At 45.1% G+C, this 19,206-nt stretch overlaps 1 protein-coding gene across 1 annotated transcript in view; it reads left to right on the top strand.

The window, feature by feature from the left end:
* Nucleotides 1-19,206, top strand: part of PDCD5 (programmed cell death 5) — a 34,040-nt gene that overhangs the window by 7,071 nt on the left and 7,763 nt on the right. The window lies entirely within an intron of this gene.

Genomic DNA, 19,206 nt, shown 5'->3' with positions numbered 1-19,206 from the left:
GAGCTCAAAGATGAACTGAAGGAGTTCCTATGCACACAAGGGAAAACGGCATGGGTAGCGTTGCTTGAGTTGGACTCTTGGCTATCAGAACTGTGCTATCTCATTGACATTTTTGAATGTCTCAATGTCCTCAACCGCTCCCTCCAAGGCAAAGACGCCAACCTCATGATTTTTCATGACAAAATGAGCGGATTTCTGGTGACTCTAAAATTACTGGCAGACAAAGCAGCTGTGCGCTTCAGCCTTTTCCCCCATCTGGTGGAGCATCTAACGACCTGCCAGTATGATGATACTGAGCTCGACGGTCTTTCTGGGGAGATAGCACATCACCTTCGGTCGCTCATTGAACAGTTCCAGCACTATTTCCCTGAGCTGGATGTGCAGTTCTTTTCTGTGGTTCGGGACCCTTTCACGGCTTCACCGGACTCGATTGCTGATTAAGATGATACAGCACAGGAAGAGCTTGTACAGCTCCGGCAGGATTCAGGAGCGCAGGCTCTTGCGTGGACGAATTCGTTGTCGACATTCTGGTGCAAAATGCTGCCGTCGTACCCGACCCTGTCACGGTGCGCCATTAAGGTTCTCGTGCCATATCCTTCATCATACTTTTGTGAGCAGTCGTTCTCCACCATGGTGGTGATTAAAACAAAGTACAGAAATCGCCGAGAAATGGAGCATGATATGATCCTGGCATTGTCATCTACTTCTCCACGAATAGAGAAGTTGGTTCCTGAAAAAAACAGGCTCATCCTTCTCACTGATATATCTAAATGTCATTCGGACTAAACTTCTGAAACATTCAACTGTATTATTTGGATACTGTCGGCTATTCTCCATTTACTCGTCGATGAAAACATGACGATCGTGAATAAAGTAAACAGTAACTGTTCTTGTGTCATATGAAATCTTATCTTGTACATTATGAATTGAGTTTTGAATCTTTTGGGTCGCGTGATGTGGAGAGGTTCTGAAATTGGGTCGCCACTAAAAAAAAAAGTTTGAAAACCACTATTATATACTTTAATTAGTCTGTGAGAGTATATATCGTGTTTCCAAGGCAAGGCATTTTTAGTCGGCTGAATCCAAATGGTGGCTAAGACCCCCTGTGAGGTAAAGGTGGGCTGACCAAGGATATGCCTTTCATGTTATCTCCAAAAGGGGTGTTTAACTTTAACTTTACGCAAATACCCAATTTTCATTCATCCACTCCTTTTGGAGTTCAGTTGGTGTGCATGCAAAGTTTTGGGCCACTAAGTTTAATTGTTTTAGAGTTATCACACACACACACACACACACACACACACACACACACACACACACACACACACACACACACACACACACACACACACACACACGCTATACTTTTGGCAAAATTTGATTTTTCAATATTTATTTATATTTTAGTTTTCAGGATGACTTGGTTATTACAACTAGCAGAACTAGGACGGGCACTCGGTTGAGCGCATACCTTCGCCGCCGCTACTTTTTTCCGGGCGCATTTGAAAAACGTAATTTAAAAACGTCCATGACGTCACAACCATCAGTCCGATGGACGTCAAATTTGGTGTTAGACGTCATTGATGGCAGTCCAACAAAATGGAATGATAAACACTGAAAAAAATCGAAAGTTTAAAAATGACGTCATCTTGTGACGTCATTTTGACGCACTTCCAATGACGTCACTACCAATCGCGGACTACCATCCTGAAAGCTCTTATTTCACGGAACATTTTAACGTTGGTTTCATGTCAATAGCTCTATTAGATCTGAAGTTATGCCTACAAGTATATTTTGACCTTGAGTGTGACCTTGACATTGACCATAGAGTTAATTTGCAAAACCTGTTCATAAATAAGCAGATATTTTTGTACTGATCATAATGCCTGGATTTGGGACAATTTCCTTTACAAATTACATAGATATTTGAATATAAAATATCAGGACATTTTAGCCACAATTGAAAAACGTTATGTTCAAACGTCAATGACGTCATAACGGTCAGTCCGAACGATGTCAAATTTGGTGTGTGACGTCCTTAAGGTAAGTCCTACAAAACGGTATGATCAAAACTGATGAGGTCGAAAATTGAAAATTTACATCATCTTGTGACGTCATTTTGACGCACTTCTGATGATGTCACGTCAAATCTGACACCACGTACCTGAAAGGTATTTCGTCATGGAACAATATGGCGTTGGTTGCATGTCGATAGCTGTCTTATGAAGGAAGTTATGCTCAAAAGTTTGTTTTTGACCTTTTCATGACCTTGACCTTGACCTTTGACCCGATCGCTCCCAAAATCTAATCAAATCGTCCTTGGATAATCACGAATCATCCCACCAATTTTCATGCAATTCGGTTTCATACTTTCTGAGTTATGCGAATAACAAACAAACACACATATTCACAAATAAATAAATACACAGCGACCAAAACATAACCTTTCGCAGAATGCGAAGGTAATAACTGCCCGACGAGCGATCTTGTTCCAGGCATGCAACACGTTCTTCTGATGCATAGCTTTATTTTGGAGGTGTATTGGTAACTGAGCTCTGTAAGGGCAAAAAAAAGAATAACGCAGATTACGTGCATGAAGCAAAAACATGCCTCCCGCTTCGAATTCAAAACACCTCACTGCACTGGAAAACGTGGGGACAGGAATACTGTACTGTATATATTGGAAACTTGTAATAGCAGGGAAAACCTGGAGGTGGCATGACATGATGCATACTTACATTGAGAATTTGCAACCCCCTTCCTCCCTCCCCCCCCCCCAAGACCACTAGCAAAGATAAAAACACCCCTATCCATTAATTTGGGTCACGTTGATTATATACAGCAAGTCTGGAGGAGTAGTAACCTGATAAACAAATCCGCAAACACACAAACACCGGTCCATCAATTATAGTAAGGATGGGTCATAGTGTTACGGATTTGGAAGCCTTTTGCACACACAGTCAGCAGCCCCCGCAGTTCAGTTATTTTGATAACTATCTGTTTATAGTTAGGGTCCCGTCCCTTATGTCTAATGGGAATTTCATGTGTGCTGCGGGTTTATTTTTTAGTCAGGGTTTTTTACAACAACAGCGGCACCGTCACCTCTCTCCACCGACGCCATAACTCATGTGTTTCTGGCTGCGGACATGGGTGGGACCCCTTGCTCCAGAGCCGACTCTGCCCACGAGGGAAAGGGCGCACCCTTCGTCCAATCAGGAGGCTCATCGCCTCAGATCGGGACTCCACCCAGAATGGTGGGAGTTGCCCTGCCTACCATGGTCCTGTCCAATGAGGGACGGCCAGCAAATCGCGCGACGCAACCGTCCAATCAGGAGGCGAGTGGCCAGGGAAGAAATCCCTCCCACCTCACGAGAGGAACGAAGAACGGTCGGGGCGATTATTCTGTCTGGATCTGCCTCGCCTTGTGTCGGCTGATCCGTGGAAGCTTTTTCGGCCTTGATCGCCTGTCTCCTCGTCGTCTCTCGCCTCGTCCGCCTTCTTGCTAGCTGGCGTCCGTCGCTCTATCCCTCGTCCCAGGTGCTTGGTGCTGCGTTGAGGAGGTGGGTTCGATTCCCGCCGAGCCGATTCGACCAAACTGCACGAAGCGGACAGGTGCAAGTGCAGACTCTTGCCCTCAGCTCGCCTTCCCTCCCGAGCTGAAGGGCCAAATAAAGGCTGCGGCCACCATTTCTTTTGGGTGTGTGCAAGTGTGTCTGTGGACCCAGTCTACAAGTAGCAATTGTTTAAGTGCCTTGTACATTACTTGCATTCCTTCTTGATAGTCGGTTTAACTCTGCTCTTTTTGTGCTCCCCTGCCCCATTATATAAAAACCCCGATTTATTCAATGTACCAGCTCGTTGTCTGTCACTTTCTTTCATTGGTTTAGCACGGTGCGTATTGGGAATTCAGGAGGCCGTCGTGCCGTAATTGTTCATTTGGACCGACGGACCTTGGTAATACCCGCTCGGTTTACACCCGGTTCGGGCTCGGTAAACGGCCTGTTCCGCCCGGGCTCCGTCGAGGGTGTGACCTCCCTGGTAATTTAACGACGTGGGTACTTGGGTATATTGAAATTTGGCTATTAACCCTACCCCACGCCGTCGGAGAATTGGTGAACACGGTCCTTAAGTGACCCGTGACCTTCGGAGTTGTCCGAAGGTTACGACCTGCAATTCCGGGTGTTCGGTGGGAGACTGCTCTACTGCTCCACCTGGTGGCCGTTCCTCGCCACCGACCCCCGGCCCACAACAATACATCTGGTAGGTATTATAACAATATCGTTTAAGCACTCGTGAGAAACGTGCACTGTCTGCTCTTTCCCAACTTTCACTCCACACAACGCAATGAAGAGGAATTCTCTGCTCCAGGATGGCTAGTTTTACACAGATCTAAACACTGTACCTGCTTCACTTGTTCGTCTTCCGGCTGCTCCCGTTCGGGGTCGCCACAGCGGATCATCCGTTATGATCCGCATACTGATTTGGCATAGGTTTTACGCCGGATGCCCTTCCTGACGCAACCCTGGTCGCCTCTTACGACACAGGGATAAGGATTGGGTTTCGCCATGATTCTGGGCTGCCCTACACCCTCTCATAGCGCGGCCCAGCGCAGGGTGCCCGTCATCAAGTGATCCTCCAACCCAAGCCTCCGAGTAGCCGGATTACAGGCGCACGCCACTACGCCCGGTACCAGCTTCACTTGTTGCATTAACAAAAAATTATTTCACCTTCATGGAACTCTGTTTTTAATCATTGTTTTATTAAGCCTCTCCCTCTCTGATAGGATAGGGTGAGGCTTATAGCTGTTGGAGGTTTTTTTTTTTCTACAATTGGTGCCCCTTTTCCCCAGCCATGATTTTAATGGTACCCCAAAGTTAAACACCAAGGAGTACGAAACCACCATTTTGGTTTGTTTTATTTTTATTTATTTTTCTGGCAATGTCCGAGCTCGATCTCGGAGCTGGCTGGGACTTTCGGAATGAAAATTTCCATCGACGATGGGAATACAGAACATTTGGGGTTGACATGTTTTTTTTTTAACCTTGACCTAATTTTTAAGGTCATGACCTAAATGTAGACATTTTAACATTTTCACCATAACTCGACAAAGGGTTGGTTGTCTGATCAGAACAAACATGTCCTCTCTATAGCCTAGAGTAAGCTTCATTTAAAATTTATTGACATCAGGTTTAACCTCCAGGTTAAAGGTCAAGGTCAAATGGCAGTCTGAAAAAACACTTTTTTTTTTGTCATCGCTCAATGTTGCCAATGTGGAATCTCAAGACCGCTTCGCCTTCCAAAGTGTTCTGGCATTATAATAGTGTATCTGCACTGAAGTTGTGTACCTGATTTTTGATTAATATCCTTGACCAACTTTTTTGGATTGTAACTGAATTCACCAAAAAATAACAACTTTTGATTATATCTTGAATAATTTTCATGATGTTGACTTTAATGAACTAGTAAATGTGCTCCCCATGGGAGCATGCTCGGAGCAGCATGTTGCTGCATCCACTTTCCGCCGGTACTCCAGGGACCTCCGTCTGGCCATCACCCAGGTAGATGCCTGGCACATCCCCATCTCCTTGAGATGCTGATCAGTCTGTTGCAACCACAAGGCATGTGGTCGGCCTGTTGGCCTCCTCCACTCATGAGGCTCTCGCACTGAGAGAATCTGGTAAACAGGATCAGCGTCAGGAAAACGAGCCACACGTCCATAGCTGCAGCTGATGCTCACGGACTATGCAGGTAACAAATCTCATGTGAGTGTCTCTCAGCAACCGCTCGTTGTACACAGTCTGACTAGTGATAGCCAAGGATTCTCCAAAGAGACCTGGTACCAAAGGAGTTAAGTCTCTGCTCCAGATCCCTGGTCAAAGTCAAAGTCTCACATCCGTAGAGTAAGACTTGAAGCACCAAGGACAAAAAGAATCGGACTTTCGTCGTCCTGCACAGGTACCGACAGTGGCACGCCCCATGATCCAGTGCATCCATGACTCCCCAGGCCCGACCCAGACATCTATTGACCTCTGGCTCACAGCCAGCGGAGACATGAATATCACTGCCAAGGTAAGTGAAATCTCTCTGTGACTTCAACATCTTCACCACAAACTGGTACAGACAAGACTGCAGCATCCAAGATGTCATTGAAAGATTGGATCTTAGTTTTGACCCAGGAAACCCGTAATCCCAGCGGCTCCGACTCCTCATTCAGAACCTTGAGAGCCCCCCAAAGGATATCCGGAGTCTCCGCAAAGATGACTGCATCATTTGTGAAATTATGGTCAGAGATCTTGACACTCCCAAATGATGATCCACAGCTTGATCTCTCCTACATCCTCCCCAGAATACAGTCCATACAAGTGTTGAAAATGTTGGGGGGGGGGGGCAGTACACACCCTTGACGAACTCCAGTAACAACTGGAAATAAGTCTGAGACGGTACCACCACACTTCGCAGCACTCTCAGTACCAGAGTATCGTTCAGAAATCAGATTGATCAGCTTTGGTGGCACCTCACGAAGACCAAGAATCCTCCAGAGGGCATTCCGATTCACTGAATCGAACGCTTGGCGGAGATCAACATAGGCTATGAGCAGCCCATGTTGAAACTCGTCTGTGTTCGGTGAGGATCCAGAGAGCAAGGATACGGTCAATCGTTGACCTCTTGTATAAAGCCTGAATGCTCTGGGTGCTGGTGCTCAAGCAGTTGGTGGCGAACCCCATCAAGAATTATCCAAGCAAAGACCTTGCCTCGCACTGAGAGCAGTGTCACCCTCAGTAGCTGTTGCAATCCTGGCAATCAGCCTTCCCTTTCCAAAGAGGAACAACAAGGCCCCTCTTCTAGTCTGTTGGGATGATGCCTGTGTTCCAGACAGAGCACAGAACTGCATCCAACGACACAAGTGTAACATTTCCACCAGCTTTGAGAAGTTCAGCATGGATGCCGCATATCCCAGGAGCTTCACCCCATTTCAATCGGTTTACCGCAACCTGTGTTTCCACAAACGAAGGTGGTTCACAGTTGATTGGAGTGTCAGCAATAGGGATTGTAACACCCCTGACAAACAACTCAACAGCTGGTTGGTCAGCCTGGTACAACCGCTCAAAGTAACCGGCCCAGCGGGCCTTCACTTTGGACTCCTCTGTCAAAAGCCCACCGCTCTCCACTCTAACTGCAGTGCTGACTTACTCCAGAGGGATGGGCTTGGAGGAACACAATGCACAGATTTCTCTGTGAGCAGTCTGACAATCACTTGACCACAGGTGATGCTCACCCTCACAGTCTCCTCACACATCGGCCTCCTTGTCCACCCTCGGAGCACATGCAATTTTATGCCTCAACACCCTGAACAGCTCAGCTTTGCCAGGAAGCCTGGCACTACGATTCTGGGTAATGGTATCTAGTGTCCATTGGGAGACAAAGTTATTTGCCTGATGTTGGATTCCAATACATCCACTGGCAACATCAAGAATGGTAGTCTTGAAGGCACTGCTCAACTCTTCAGGATTCCCCAAAACACCCAGACCATCCCTCCACCCCCAAATCCCCATTCAACCTGTTCGCAAACTCCTCAGCTGCCCTCGTATCCTTGAGCTTGCCAACATCCAGCTGAGGCTGGGATGGTACCATTCTACTGGATTTATGCTGCAACTTCAGAGTTGCTACAACAAGCCCCGGTGGTCAGTATTGAGGAACTGAGCACTCTGGTGGACCCTGCAGTTCTGGATCATCTTCCAGCAACCATGAATGAGCACATGGTCAATCTCCTTTGCCACACTGCCAGCGTTGGAATACCAAGACCAATGATGAGCCTGTGGGCACTAAAACCATGAACCAGCCACCCTCAGTCCATGACTTCTTGTTCAAAGTCAAGGAACTTGGTGCTATTCTGGTTCACAGTTCCAGCCCCACAGGGACCAACACTTGTCTCATAACCATCTCTACCAGTTCCAGTCGATGCATTGAAATCCCCCAAGACTAGAAGTATCTCACCTGGGACGCTGATCTACCACAGACTCGAGCGTGGCATAGAATGCGTCCTTCATGGTGAGATCACTCGCCTCAGTCGGAGCAGATACAGAGACCAGAGAATGACACCCAAGGAGTGACAAATCCTTTGTCTCATAATACGCTCTTTGACCGTGTTACCAGTAGGATAAGGATGAATTTCTGAATTGTCATGTAGTTATCCTCTCCAGGGTAAATGGATTACAGTAGATCAACCGTTTATATCGGATTAAATCGTCTGTGGGGGACGCGATAAGCATATAATGCCTCAAGAACATCATGTTCCCCCCTTTCACTTTTGTGGTCAACATTTTTTTTTCCAGCTGTTTACAAAGGTAATCATACGTGTTTGTGGTTTATAATTTTACTTTATTTTATTTTTTAACTTCTGGTCGGGGTGCCCCACGATAAGCTATTTATACACGTTAACATGGCAGTTGTCCAAAGAGGGAAAATAAAAAAAAACCCTGGGTGGAGGGGATATTATTAGTATTCATATTGTTTTGTAATCACATTAATTTAATGCTATTGTTATTACTCTTGCCAAAGGAGAGGATATTGCTTTTGGGTCTGTATGTTTGTATGTTGTTGTTTTTACTTCTGCACAGAATGTGCTAACGTCAGCCACAAATGCCACCTAGTTGTAGAAAGTAGTACAAGGTCTCTATTTTCAACCAGGGTGCTTCTATAAAGTATGTATGGTACAAATAGAATGCAAGTACATCTATAAAATACGTACGATAAACCAAACAAAACAAGTCCGGGTGAGGGTATGCAAGCTTTGCTCGTTCTCGTTGCCTCTGCCACCGAAGGTGGGCAGAGGTTGTTTTCACCCCTGTCTGTCTCTGTTTGTCTGTGAGCAGGATATCTCAAAAAGTTGTGGATGGGTTAGGACAATTTGGTGGACAGGTTGGGTGTGTGACGAGGATGAATCGATTCCATTTTGGTGAAGATCCGGACATGAGATGTTGGAGTAAACTGTGATTTTGGGCATCGAGAGATCTACAAGATGTAAAATTAACGCACACACGTCCATGACATTTTGGAAGGTTGGTGTACGTTTCAGCACGATAACATATTTGTACATCGCGGAATCCAACGTGTCAACATAATTCGAGCATTTGAGTTTGATCAGGTGAGTTACTGAACAAATATGCATCGCAGATTCACAGCAAATATTGAGTGAATCATCGATGTCAGCGCCGTCCCTCGGATGGCCGTTAAACCGGTGTCCCGTGTGCCAGTATCAGTTGGTGGATGTGAAAAGGGCCCACGGTGTCTTTTGTGAAGGGGAGGAGAGTTATCGCCGGCACCATGAACAAATTACAAATTCCTGCTCGACTTGCAGGGGGCGCTGCTTCAGCGGCACAGCTGCGACTCCAGAAATTTGTGCAAGTCCACAGCCATGTGCTGCATACTTGAGAATACGAACTGGTAGTTGAAATATCAGTGACAAGGACACGTCACGAAAATCCTGTATATGTGGTTTTAACTTTAAATCCACAAAGTAAAAGGTCACACTTCAAATACCTGTATCTGTTAACTCTTATCTGGTGCAGCAACCGGTTTCTTCCAATTTGATTGATCTTGGAAAACAAATGAGGACAGCATTCACCGAATAAAGCGATAGGACGCGTACAAGCTAACTTGTGAGGTACTTGTCTTACTTGATTAGTCTGAATTAACTTGGGAATAATTGGGGTCGTTAAGTACGTACGCATCTGATTGTGGGGTTGGCGAGGGAATGTTTTTGACCCAAGTCTTTCACAAACCAGTTGGCCAAGCCTGACATCTTACTTAGGGTGGCATGAGTTTGCACTAATTGGTTCAAGGTGCTGGAGATAACTCACCTACTCTTCGTGAAGGACACTGTGGGATATTGAACGTCCAGTGACCAGTGCTGGCAGACGTGTCCTCCAGCTTGATGTCCTTCCGAGAGACAACGCACACGTTAATGCCTTGCCTTTACGAGGTAGAGAATCGTAACCTACGTTGGACTGCTTGGAGGAAGTGTGCATAATTACCTAAATAAATACATGAATCACTTGTGAAATCAACTTTCTCATTCTTCCCTCCAAGTCTTCAAGACAAATGTTCACCACCATCTCAGATTGTCCCCCAACCCAAAACCATGATCTTTTCTACCCACGTAAACCCTCGTCTTCCCAAATCTTACTTCTGATTTCATATTATCGAATCTTCCCCTGCATTCTCACTTAAACACTTACCCTTCATCATTGCCTGCATCCCTTCTTGTCCATCTCCGTCTATTTTATCCCCCGGCCCTGCTGTTGGCGTTTCCTCCTTCTCTTTCTGTTGTCACCTCCGCCACCGAAGGTGAAAGAGGTTATAGACAGGACAGAAAATCTGAAAAGACACCTGATAAGAAAGGTTGAGGCATTTCTTGTTAAAAGTTGGTAACAAGTGTTTTTAACCTAATTTAAGTATGCTGAATTAAAAAATGCTTGTTACCAAGCTCAATTTTGACTCTGTTGTTCAAATTTACATTTTAAAGTTGGTACCAAAATTGCCTCGTCAGCCCGATAATGTATTTTCTTTATCGTATTCCAGCATATGATCATCCTGCAATTTTTTTCACTTCACAAATTACATGCTGTTAAAATTGTTGTTTGGTTTGTTAGAATTGTTGTTTGGGTTGTTATTTATAACATTGTATCAGAACAATCAGAAACATTGTGGTATGTTGATATGTTCCAAAATGCAAAGATAGCATTTGAACACCTGTAGATTTGCCACCTATGGTTAAAGTAGAGCTGACTTTCTGCAAAATCTCTCCAGTGGTTTTTACTGGATCGGTGAAGGTCAGGATGTATTAGATATGGCTCTGTTTATTAGCTGGTGCTTGTTAAAGATTCATTGGGATTTTATCAAAGTGCAAACAAGTGTTGGACCAATGAACTAGCCTTTTTGGAAAGGCTAAAGAGATCCATTTTTTTAGACCAATGAACTAGCCTTTTTTTTTTTTTTAGAAACTAGCGTTTCATGACCCCCTGCCTCAAAACAAGGCACGAACATTCTCAGATCTTTACAATGTCTCCAGGAAAGGTGCAGGGAAAGAACAAATACTGAAGGCAGATAGGAATATACTACAGCGGCTTGTGACGTCATATGAAGCAGGAAGACAAGTAGATTTACCAAAAATCTTAAAACATGAACTGATGCCAGTCCCCCTTTCTCTGGCAGAAACTAATGGATCTCTTTGAGTTGGAGGCAAGTCCTTGCTGCTGGGAGTATTAACATCACAAACAACCTGTCCAGCAAACATCAGACCAACAGGATCTTCTTGTTTAATCATTGATGGATCAGCTCTTGTCCAGTCACTTTGTAAACCTACAGGTGCAAAAACATTTGGTCATCTCGCTGATGCATATATTCAAGCTGTTTTGCGAGCAGGTCAAAACTTTGATCGCATAGATGTCATATTCGATCGATACTATGATGTGTCAATCAAATCTGCTACACGGGAAAGGTGGAATCAATTAGCTCAACCAATACGTAAAAAACTTGAAGACCAAACTGTGCCTTTGCCCATCAACTGGAAAAACTTTCTGGCACTCACACAAAACAAAGCTGATCTTGCCAGATTTCTTTCCCAGCAACTGATTGAAAAGGTGCCACAACAAAAAATCATTGTAGTTGCTGGAGGATTTGATGAGAATATGAGGTCCAGTGTACAAATCCATCAATAGATGTTTCTAGTCTCAAAACAAAACATGAAGAAGCTGATACACGTCTCATACTTCATTGCCTTCATAGTGAATCACAGGATGTAGTTGTGTCAGCACGGGACACAGATATACTTGTGCTACTGTTGGCACATTTCAATACAATGCCATGCAACAACCTCTGGATGAAATGTGGAACAGCACTGAAACTAAAGTACATTCCAATACATGAGATCATGACTTGTGTGAGGATGAATGACTCTGGATGACTCTGGATGAAATGTGGAACAGCACTGAAACCAAAGTACATTCCAATACATGAGATCATGACTTAGATCATGACAATACATGACTTATCATCAATGACTTACCTGATGTATCATCTGCATTGGAATCACTGCTTGCCTTTCATGCCCTAACAGGCTGTGATTCAGTTTCCTATATAGCTGGGCACAGTAAGAAGACTGCATGGAAGATCTTCCAGCAACACCATCAACTGCTGAAAGATCTGGGAAGAGGTGAACTTAATCAAGAAACAATAACAGCTGCAGAGAAATTTCTGTGCAGAATATATGGTCCGGAGGAGGTGGATAGTGTTGATAAGGCAAGAGTCGTATACTTCACTCGTTCGCGTTCATTGTCCTCTCTTCCTCCAACAAGTGATGCCCTCTTCTACCATATCCAGTGATCATATTACCAAGCAATGGTGTGGTTGCAAGCATGCTGTGCATATCCAAACTTACCTGAACCTACTGCATTAGGGTAGAAACTAGTTGATGGAAAACTTACTCCAGAGCTGATGTCCCTCCCAGCAGTGCCAGAAAGTTGCATTGAAGTCATTGCATGTTCTTGTAAAACAAGGTGTAGTACAGATCGATGCAAGTGCCGTAAGTCAAGCCTCTTATGTACTGGAGCATGCAAGTGTCATTTGCTCCCTGAATCATGTCTGAATGTTGGTGAATCATAGACTAGTGATGATAATATGTTGCAATTGTATTTGCTGCCACAAGTTAAATTCAACAATTAGTTACCCTGAACATTCTGTTTTATTTTCTCTCTGCGATATTCATATCAATCTGCAGTAGTCATATTGAACTTCAATGAACATGATGAATGTTTTACTAAAACACAATCAGTGATATATATCATATTCAGTTTCTTGCTCAAATATATTATATGGTCATTTTCATATCTACACATATGTGATTTCAATAAAAAAATGATCTTTATAATTATGTCAAATAAAACACAATAAATCTGCAGTTCCAACATGTGTCACAGTCAGTAATCATCAAAAGTACTGCAAGTTCTGTAAGTTGCAGAGCACATTGGGCATTAATGAAATGTTGTTTTACCACTGCAAAATATGATGTTTTAGTGTAAAATATATCGATGAAATACAAATGCTGCAGCACAAGTGAAAAATCATTTTCTGGCAAAAAAAAATACGTGTTTTGACGTATCGATTTGAGTTGCAATTTTGAAGCCTTGATACTCAAAATTATGCTTGGTAACAAGCAAATTTAGATTCAGCACACTTTAATTATGTTAAAACAGCTTGTGAACAACTTTTAACAAAAAATGCCCTAAGGTGCTCCGTTTCTGGATTTTCTGCCCTGTCCATTATGTTTTCATCCCTCTCTGTCTTTGTTTATCGCCTGCAGGTCACAATTTTAAACCAATCTTCACAAAACTTCACCACATGGTAGAGATTATCATAAAGAAGTAGCCTATTGTTTTTGAGGTCAAAAGGTCAACATAGGCCAAAGGTCAACAACTTAGGTGAGATTTCTAAAATCCCCAATTTTCATCCGATTGACTTGAAATTTGAAGAGGATTTATCTTTCAGGTCACTGTATTCAACCACCAATTATTTTTGAGGTCAACATAGGCCCAAGGTCAACAACCAAGGTGGTATTTCTAAAGTTCTCAATTTTCATCTCATTGACTTGAAATTTGAAGATGATTTGCATATCCGGTCATTGAATTCAACCAACCAATTACTTTTGAGGTCCACATAGGCCAAATGGTCAACAGAGGCCGGATTTCTAAAATTGTCAGTTTTTTTCCGATTGACTTGAAATTTGAAGAGGAGTTGCATATTTGGTCATTGAATTCAACGAACCAATTACTTTTGAGGTCAACATAGGCCGGATTTCTAAAATTGTCAGTTTTTTTCCGATTGACTTGAAATTTGAAGAGGAGTTGCATATTTGGTCATTGAATTCAACCACCAATTATTTTAAAGGTCAATTTTGTTTTATAGCTTTTGCAAGTATCATGCTCTGCACGACGTTGGCTTGTTCATTGCCGGAATCCTTCGGATTTCGGAAATTATGTTGGTCGGTTGTGTGTGTTTATTAGGAGGTTGGTGGCAGGATTTGCACTCCGGCCACCGTAAAACCCTTCATTCCGCAAAACACAAAAACGCAAAAAAATCTGAAAACCCACTCCATGGGAGTACCTCCTGTGCAGCTTCCCTTCGCAGGGCAGCTCACCGGATGACGGGATTGGGGCAAAGCCTTCGGGACCCCCAATCTTTGATGATAGGAGGGAAACCACGGGGTAACATCCCTGGGTCAGATTGCGGGAGAGTGTGTCGGAGTGGTGCTGAGGTGTCGTCAACCAGACGGCGCTCTCCTTGGGTTAACCTGAGGCGGTCCCTTCGCGTGGGTGCCTGGAATGTCCTATCCCTAAGAGAGGATGATCACCTGTCTCTGTTATCATCTGAGCTCAAGTGTTTGGACATCGGGATTGCAGCTCTCTCTGAGGTTCGGAGACTGGATTGTGGCGAGATAATGGTGGGTGGTTACACCTAAATTGGTCTGGTCGCTCTGATGGTTACCATACCCAAGGAGTTGCTGTCACTGTATCCAATAAGCTGACCCCAATGATAATTGAGGTAACACCGGTCAACGAGCGTATTATGAGATTAAGGATTCGTCGCTCCTTCGGTGTCATTTCCCTGGTCTCTGTTTATGCTCCGACTGAGGCGAGTGATCTCACCGTGAAGGATGCATTCTACTCCACGCTCGAGTCTGTGGTTGATCAGTGCCCCAGACGAGATACACTTCTAGTCTTGGGGGATTTCAATGCATCGAATGGAACTGATAGAGATGGTTATGAGGTGTGTGTTGGTCCCCATGGGTCAGGAACTATGAACCAGAATAGCACCAAGTTCCTTGACTTTGCAAGAAGTCATGGACTTAGGGTGGCTGGTTCATGGTTTCAGCGCCCACAAGCTCATCGCTGGACTTGGTATTCCAACGCTGGCGGTGTGGCAAAGGAGATTGACCATGTCCTCATTGACGGTCGTTGGAGGATGATCCAGAACTGCAGGGTCTACTGGAGTGCTCAGTTCCTCAATACTGACCACAGGCTTGTTGTAGCAACTTTAAAGCTGCACCATAAATCTTGGAGAATGGTACCAGCCCAGCCTAGGCTGGATGTTGGCAAGCTCAGGGATGAGAGAATAGCTAAGGAGTTTGCGAACAGGCTGAGTGGACACTTGGGGGGTCTGGGTGCTTTGGGGGGTCCTGAAGAGTTGTGGAGTGCCTTCAAGACCACCGTCCTTGATGTTGCCGGTGGATGTCTTGGAACTTACCGCAGGGCAAAGAAGAATTTTGTCTCAAGGGACACTGGATACCATTGACCAGAGTCGCAGGGCCAGGCTGAATGGCAGAGCTGAGCTGTTCAGGGAGCTGAGGCGTAAAACTGTACGTGCACTGAGGGTGGACAAGGAAGCCTATGTGCGAGGAATCTGTGAGGGGGGTAGAGCATCACCTGTAGACAGGTGATTCTCGTCCCGCTTACAGGGGAATTCGCGCATTGCGTTCATCCAAGCCCATACCCCGGAGCACTGCAGTTGGAGCAGAGAGTGGTAGGCTCTTGACAGAGGAGTCTGAAGTGAAGGCCTGCTGGGCCGGTTACTTTGAGCAGTTGTACCAGGCTGATCCCCCAGCTGTCGAGTTGGACGTCAAGGGTGTTACAATCCCTGTTGCTGACCCTCGAATCAACTGTGGTCCACCTTCACTTGTGGAAACACGGGCTGCGGTGAACCGGTTGAAACGGGGCAAAGCTCCATGGATCTGTGGCATCCATGCCGAACTTCTCAAGGCTGGTGGAAATGCTGCACTCATGTCATTGCATGCAGTTCTGTGCTCTGTCTGGAACACAGGCATCATCCCAACTGATTGGAAGAGGGGCCTTGTTGTTCCTCTCTGGAAAGGGAAGGGTGATCGCCAAGACTGCAACAACTACCGAGGGGTGACGCTGCTCTCGGTGCCGGGCAAGGTCTTTGCTCGGATAATTCTTGATAGGGTTCGCCACCATCTGCTTGAGCACCAGCGTCCAGAGCAGTCAGGCTTTACACCAAAGAGGTCAACGATTGACCGTATCCTTGCTCTTCGGGTCCTCACCGAACGCAGACGAGAGTTTCGGCAGGGGCTGCTTGCATCCTATGTTGATCTCTGTAAAGCGTTCGATTCAGTGAATCGGGATGTCCTCTGGAGGATTCTTGGTCTTCGTGGGGTGCCACCAAAACTGATCGATCTGATGTCTGAACTCTACTCTGGTACTGAGAGTGCTGTGAAGTGTGGTGGTACCATCTCTGACTTATTTCCAGTTGTCACTGGAGTTCGTCAGGGGTGTGTACTGGCCCCCACACTTTTCCGCACTTGTATGGACTGGATTTTAGGGAGGATGTTGGAGAGATCAAGCTGCGGTGCATCGTTTGGCAATGTCAAGATCTTGGACCTTGATTTTGCAGATGATGCATTCATTTTTGCGGAGACTTTAGATATCCTTTTGGGGGCCCTCAAGGTGCTGAATGAGGAGTCGGAGCCGCTGGCATTACGGGTTTCTTGGGTCAAAACTAAGATCCAGGCTTTCGGTGACATCTTGGATGCTGCTGTCCTGTCTGTGTCTGTGGTGAGGATGTTGAGGTCGTGGAGAGATTCACTTACCTTGGCAGCGATATTCATGTCTCTGCTGGCTGAGAGTCAGAGGTCAATCTATGTCTGGGTCGGGCCTGGGGAGTCATGGATTCACTGGATCATGGGGTGTGGCGCTGCCGGTACCTGTGCGGGAGGACGAAAGTCTGAGTTTTCAGGTCCTTGGTACTTCCAGTCTTGCTCTATGGATGCGAGACTTGGACTCTGACCAAGAATCTGAGACGGAGACTTGATTCCTTTGGTACCAAGTCTCTTCGGAGAATCCTTGGCTATCGCTGGTCGGATTTTGTGTCCAACGAGCGGTTGCTGAGAGAGACTCGGATGAGATTTGTTACCTGCATAGTCCGTGAGCATCAGTTGCGGCTGTATGGACATGTGGCTCGTTTTCCTGACGCTGATCCTGCTCACCAGATTCTCTCAGCGAGGGAGTCTCATGAGTGGAGGAGGCCAGTGGGCCGACCACGTTCCTCGTGATTGCAGCAGGTTGACCATCTCAAGGAGATGGGGATGGGCCTGGCATCTGCCTGGGGGATGGCCAGACGGAGGCCCCTGAAGTACCGCGGAAAGTGAAAGCAGCGACGCGCTGTTCTGGCACATGCTCCCATACCTGACCTGACCTGTGTGTGTCATTGTGTGTCTGTGTGTTTGTTTGTGTGTTTGTTTTCTCTGTAGCAGCCACACCGTTTCAGCAATCATGACCAAACTGGGAGCAGACGTCGGCCATGGTCCAACTTAGACACTTGTTGTTCTTGGTGAATCTAGGTCAAAGGTCAAGGTCACCGAAAACCCGAAATTCTTATTTTCGCAATAACGTCCGCTAAAATGGTCATATCGACTTCAAACCAAACCCAAAATGTGCATCTTCCAATACTGCATCCAACAATACGTCTCATTGTGGTGTCACACCAACACCTTTCTCAGCGGTCGGGGGTCGAATGTCACGGGGGGGGGGGGGGGTCAGGTCAAAACTCTCAAATTGCGATTAAAAACGCCATTTCAAGTCCGATTGACTTCCAAGTTATGATCATGACCAAACGAAGTGCGATAACTCATTAAACAGTAGCACTATCGACTTGTAAGAACCAAATTGATTTCCAGGTTTTTGTTTTTTCGGAGATCATGGAGATATGACAAAGTTATTCTGGCAATTCCTTGCTCAACGAGCAATTTCATTTGTTTGTTTGTGTACAAGATATCTCAAAAAGTTGTGGACAGATGCTGATGATATTTTGTGGACAGGTTCCATGTGTGACAAGGACGAACTGATTAGATTTTGGTGAAGATCCGTATCCGTATCTGGATATGATAATTATTTAATTTTCAAAGTGATTCTTCACAATTGAGAGATAGGGCCAAAAACGATATAGTACTGTATAGCATGATATTTCAAAAATGTAATGGACCCGATATGTTCTCGTGGATCAGGCATTACGTGGTGGAGGTATGCATTCTACCAAGTGCCCTTCGAGTTACTTTTGTTCTTTTTGCATCCTGATCCATTCTGTGTTCTAGCTCTTCCACGAGCCTTGACTGTTTACAAAAATAAGAAAAATGACAAGCTTCTTGAGGCCCATGCCCCCTCGCACTCCATTGCCTAAATATAGTAACTGCTTCTTGGTTTTCATCTGTCGTGCCCAATTTGGTATTCTAAATGTGGTTTGACTGTAGATCCAAAAAGCCTGCACACGCTCAAACAAATTGTCAAATTTGTGATTCCAATTAAGATGTTATCAGTCATCCCTCTCCCCTCACCCCCCACCTCGCACATTGTTGATTTGATTGTCTTCAGCACATCTCCCGTCCAAAGGCAGAACCTAGTAACTCACTTCTAATTGATTTTGAGAAAACAAAGAAAAACTGCTTTTATATATATTAAAGCCGTATCCATTCGAGAAGATTTGATTATTCCTTTACAGATGTTAGAGCGCTGCCATTTTGATGTCATGTGACTAAAGCGTGGCATCAGATTGGTCCATTGAGATACCAGGTTTTTTTTTGTGGTATTGACCGAATTCTGTAGGAGTTGCTGGGTCCTGCCATGAGCGTACAAGCTTACGTAGGGAACAAATTACAATAACTTATACACTAACATGAAGCCTATAACCTAGTAACTCCAAACTTAGTATTAGCTAAGTTTTGCCTTTGGACGGGAGACATGGGGACAGGGTAGTTGTTGGGTGGGCAGAATGGTTGAGGTGGATACTACTATTTTGGCTCTCAGAATGACACTGAGGTACCATACTCACTTGTGAGTTGGATGGTCTGGGTTCAGACCTGACTATGAACTTTCAACCTGGTACTTCGCAGGCCGGGTGTTGCATCAAGTGTGCCGTTGTTTTGGGAGGACGTTAGGCCAACTGTCACATCTGTGAGTATTTGCTGGATAGAGATCACAGGATGCCTTTCAAAAAAAAGGCAGGCCATTGTGTGCCCAACACTCTACACATAATTCCTTCTCGGGGGCACTGCATCGGCAGCACAACCATGGTTATGATGCAGCCAGCAGGTCAAATTGGTCTAATATGCATTTGTAAGTGAGTGCTTTATTCATCTATCTT

Source organism: Eptatretus burgeri, chromosome 7, assembly GCF_056783735.1.
Source record: "Eptatretus burgeri isolate ZD-2024b chromosome 7, Ebu_testis_v1, whole genome shotgun sequence".
NCBI classification, from domain to species: Eukaryota; Metazoa; Chordata; class Myxini; order Myxiniformes; family Myxinidae; genus Eptatretus; species Eptatretus burgeri.
Note: the sequence above shows the minus strand (reverse complement) of the source record. Positions and strands in the feature narration are given on the sequence as shown.